The following is a 5265-nucleotide window of genomic DNA, read 5'->3' as shown; positions in this document are numbered from 1 at the left end:
AAGGGAGAGGCGGGGCGCCGTAGGAGGAGGCGGGGGCCTGAGAGAGCGCCTTGAAAATTGCGCCTGCGTGCTACGGAAAGGGCGGAGCTCCTTGGGAGGGGGTGGAGCCTAAGAAAGCTAGCCAAAAGACGCGCCTGCGTGGTATTGGGGGGCGGGGCATCCTGAAAGGCTGCGAAGCCCAGAAGAGAGCGCCAAGGAGAATGCGCCTGCGTGCTGCGAAAAAGGCGGGGCATCCTGGATGGAGGCGAAGGCGGGAGAGGAGGACGCGCCTGCGTGCTTAGGGGAGGGTCAGGTCTTCTACCTTCTAGGTAGACTGCCTGACTGAGAAATTGTGGGAGTCTCGCGCGCTCAGTCTTTTCCCGTTTCCCCTCCGCGCTCTCGGAGCTCGGGTCTGGAGCTCCCAATCTTACTATCCCTCACCAGAACAACCCCGGACTCATTCCTTCTATCCTGTGGATGAGGGTAGATTGAGTTTGTCCAAACAGACACTCCAGACGAACATTTCGGAAAAAGGAAACTAGTTTTGGAGCTTGCCAAACGTAATTTTTTTTTTTTTAACGGCCGCTGAAAGACATGAATACTATATAAGAAGACTGGCGAAAACCAATTAGGTCAATAAAAATTAAATGATCAAAACTAAAAAATGAAATAAAGCTAAAAAGCCTCGGTGAAGGAAACGAAGTAACTGCTTCACACAGCAGGCAAGCTTATAGAATTCACGAGGTTAAAACCTGTTGTTTATGGTATTAAACTAGGTTGAGACGTGTTTCAACTTTATCTTGAGAAGCAGTGAGTCATAGGAAAACAGGTTTGAAAACAAATGTTCAACCTCTTCAACACTATTTGGCCAGACCCACATGTGTGACTATGCACCACATGCATGCCTGCATGTATGACTATGCACCACACGCATGCCTGGTACCTGAGGAAGTAGTGAGCCTCCATGTGGGTGTTGGGACTCGAACCCCAGTCCTTCAAAAGGACAAGTGCTCTTAACCACTGAGCAGACTCTTTAGCCCCTCCACAGGTTTCTTGAGAGATAGGTAGACTCTTAGTTTTAAGGCCAATTCTGGTTTCTGAACCTTTACTTTATGTCTATACTTTTTCCTAAAACCTGTGTGCTAATGGACTTATGACATCTTGCCAGTTCATTCCCCAACTCTTTCCATCGCTTCATCTTCCCTAGTTCATAAGTAAGACAGGCATACCTTTTACTCACAAGAATCATAAAAGGTTATGTTACTCTGGAAGGCAAGAGCCTCAAGGAACTTTGTCAATTCACTGTCAATTGAAAGTATTGAGCCGAATTGAGACAGTATCTATTAGCTGAGCAACAAATTGTCTTGTTAAATGACACCCAAATAGTTGCTTTCAACAAGATGTGTTATAAATCGCAGGAAATGGGCATTCATACTACTTTGGAGAGTGTTAGGTCAGTGTGCCACACCACAAGGGGATGCTACCTAATCCTTACTGGCACAGTATATGCAAAATGGTGCCACAAAGTTTCTCAAATTTACCTAGCGATCCTTTTGATTTTTTTTTTTTTTTTGTCTCTATGATCTATAATTGGTAGCATTATTTTACATTGTTCTGAGAATTTTCAAATTTTTTGGATCCCCAACAGCTTTGAACCACAGCCTTAATGAAGCAACCTGCACAGTATCAGTAAACTTTGTTAATGAGATATAATATGAGGAAAGGACAGAATGAATCAAAAACATCTCTAGTTCTTACTAACTAACTGGGCAACAGGCCAATTTAGAAAAGCATAAAAGGGCTAGGATTGTTAGCATTTTGTCTAGGCTCCTCCCCACAGTTACCAGGCAACAGCCAGGTGTGCCGACTCACTATAAAAGGGGCTGCTTGGCCCCTCCTCTCTTTTGCCTTCTTGCTCTAGCTCGGTCCTCTACCGCTCTCCTTCTTTCCCCATTTCCCTCCCCCTCTCTCCACATACTCATGGCAAGCCTCTTCTCTCTCTCTCTCCCTCTCTCCTTCTTCTTCTTCCTCTCCCTCTCCCTTTCCCCCACCTCTCTCTCTCTGCCTTTCTCTGCTTTCTCTGTCTTGACTCTCTCAACTCCCCTCCCCATGCCTCCCTATTAGCTCCCCCCCCCCCCCCCCCCCCCCCCCCCCCCCCCCCCCCCCCACCCCCGCCCTGAATAGTATTCTATACTAAACCGATGTGTGGCTGTCCCTCAGGTGGAAGGATGACTCAGCATGGGCCCTGCTGAGGCACCTCCTTCCCCCACACCTGACTGCACATCCACCAAACATATTCTCTCTCTCCCTATCTTTTCATAAAACACAACAAGAACAGTTACCTAGCATGCATGAGGCCCTGACTTTGATCCACAGTTTTGGGGAGAGGAGAAGAAATGTGGGGGGGGGGGGGGGGGGAGGTTGGTGAAAACTGACTGGGGTCTATTTCTAGCTGTAAACAAATGGATGCAAGCCAAGCATAGTGGCTCACTCCTTTAATCTCAGGACTGGGAGGCAGAAACAATAGAATCTCTGTGGGTTCAAGGTCAACCTGGTCTACATAGTAAGTTCCAGGACAGCCAGACCTACTCTCTGAGACCCTGTCAGTAATAATAGTAGTAGTAGTCGTCTTAGTAGTAATAGTAGTAAAATATGTGCAGAAATAGCAGTGAGAGCCCAAAGGAGAAAACTTGTAACCACACTGAGGCAAATCTGGGAAGGAGCTGAGGGTTAAGCTGAACCTTAACCAGCAGGAACAGGCCCAGCTGAAAGGCAGGAAGAGAGGTAAGGAAACACAATTTGAAAGCAGAGTGCATGGGAGTCCATGAGACAGCTCCTTCTCCGTTTCTTCTTCATGCTGTAGTACCTCTGAGTGCACCAATGTCCTGGCTCCCCTCCCTCAAGCAGGTCCTAATGACTTATTTCTTCTCTCTTCGGCTTAACTGGGATTCCAGGAGTCACGATTCACGTTCTCTGTGCCGCTGCTTCCTTGTAGTTTTTAGGAGTGCAGTCTGATTAAAGAACTCATAAACCCCAAATTACCTTAAAAATTGTAGAAATATTCAGGGCAGAGTTCTTTTAAAAGTGAAAATTCTGGGTTCCCCTTTTATATTTCGAGTTTTGTTTCTCATTCCCTGGATGGCGTAAGATAAGCAGGTAACAGGTTGCTCACCAAATTCTGACAATTTCTCTTGGTTCTGACTGTCTTTGTTATGGTGCTATCATTTTCTCATTATAATGGGGTAGAAATCTTGTATCCGTATGAAAATATGTTTCTTCCCTTTGCTGTATAATTTACAGAGGCCCTCAGAGTCCTGGTTCTAGCCCCCTAGATGGTAGCACTGAGAAAGGATCTAAAATATCTTCAGAATCACCTTTATCTTCATCTTCAGCCCAGCCCGAGCCCAAGTTGTCCAGGGCTGTAGGATCTCAAGTTTCTTCAGAGGGCTGAAGATACACTTGAGAACTGGGGATATGATCTTATGATTCTTTATAGCTTAAAGGAGTTGCCCAGTGAAGCAGGGAGGACCAGAGGTCAAGGGAGAGAGTCAGCCAGAGCCACTCCCAGATAAAAGGCTACTTACTATCAGTCTCAGACTCCTGCCAGCACACCGAGAACTGCTGAGCAAGATTTCTGGGTGTTGATGACCTTGGCTGCAGTTTGAGCCTCAGTCTTTTCTCCTATCCTGATCTCTAGCCATGACCCTGTCTGGCTCCCCATGCCTATGCGAATGTCTAGCCTAACAACCAGTAATGTCTAGGCCAACTATCCCCAACCTTACCAGTAATTCCATAGCCTCAGCTCCATTCTAGCTGACAAGAGAGAACCAGGAATTGTCCTCAGTAGCTATTAATCATATCTCATTTGCTATGCAGTCTGACTGACCATGCCTCTTGCAAACTCCTCATAACCATATTTCCGTTGTTTGACCAAGTCCTAATAAACTGAAAACGCCACTTCTGGCGGAGACTTGGCCTCTGCGTTGCTGCTCCCTGGAAAGTCAGACTCACTAGTTCTGAATGTGTGCTTTTAGTAGTTTTATTATTTTAATAAAATAAAACTAGTTAAAGTGTGCATGTTCAATAAATTCTAGAAATGGTTCTTACGCCTGCTAAGTTTGAGGCAGTGGCCCATATAAGATCACTATCTCTGTTTTTCCAAGCAAGAGACATCACTTATGTGAATCCGGGTCCTCTTGGCGGTTACTGTGGGTTTCAGTCATGATTGTTTCTTATTAAGTTAGTATCTGAAGAGAAGGAAATCTAGGTCTGCTATAGAGTTCTTATTCAGTCCTCAGAGACACAAGGCCACCACCAATGTTGTGAAATTGCGTGCGAGTGAGTGTGGTGGTTTGAATAAGAATAATCCCTGTCAGCTCATAATGTTGAATGCTTCCTCACTAGAGAGTGTAACTGTTTGATAAGATTAGGAGGAATAGGTGGTGTGACCCTCTAGGAGGAGGTGTGTCACTGCAGGTGGGCTTTGAGGTTTCAAAAGCCCAGAGAAGAGAAGAAGAGAAGAGTCCGACGATCATTTATAACCCAGTAGTCTATCAGGTCCTACTAGAGCAGTAAATACTGACTGATATGTTTATATAAAGATAAAAAGATATGGGATATGTTCTGTGGGTGTGTGTGGTGAGGTATGGGAGAAGGGGATGTCTTGGAGGGCCCATGCTAAAGCATCTCTACCTCCTGAGGGACCAGCCACACAACGATATAGTATAGAATAGAGTTTATTTAGGGCATGAGGAAGGGAGTTAAGAGGGTAGTAGAGGCAGAGAGAGGCAGAGAGAGGGAGATAGAAAGTAGAGAAGTAGAGGCCAACCATGAGCACATAGAGAGAGGGGGAAGGGAAGAAGGAAGGGATGAGAGGACAGAGGGATCAAGAGAGATCAAGAGGGCAAGAGAGCAAGAGAGAGCAAGATAGTAAGAGAGTAAGAGAGAGAGGAGGGGGCAAGCAGCCCCTTTTATAGTGGACCAGGCCTACCTGGCTGTTGCCAGGTAACTGTGGGAAGGAGCATACCTGGCTGTTGGGTGACTGTGGGGGTGGAGTTTAGACAGAAAGACTAACACTGACTGCCTCCCTGCCTGAGTCTTAGACACTTCTAGACCTTGTCCAGGCCCTGGGGAGAAAGTTTGATGCAAAGGCCTTGTTGCCAGTCCCTAAATGTTTGAATGATCCTTTAGTACTTCTTTCAGAGCCTTCTCGATCAATACACCTTGTAAATTTAACTTATACTATATTCAACTTTGAAATTGCTTACCCAGACTGAAGATATGCTT

This window comes from Arvicanthis niloticus, chromosome 14 (assembly GCF_011762505.2).
Source record: "Arvicanthis niloticus isolate mArvNil1 chromosome 14, mArvNil1.pat.X, whole genome shotgun sequence".
NCBI lineage: Eukaryota > Metazoa > Chordata > Mammalia > Rodentia > Muridae > Arvicanthis > Arvicanthis niloticus.
This window is presented reverse-complemented; position numbering follows the sequence as displayed.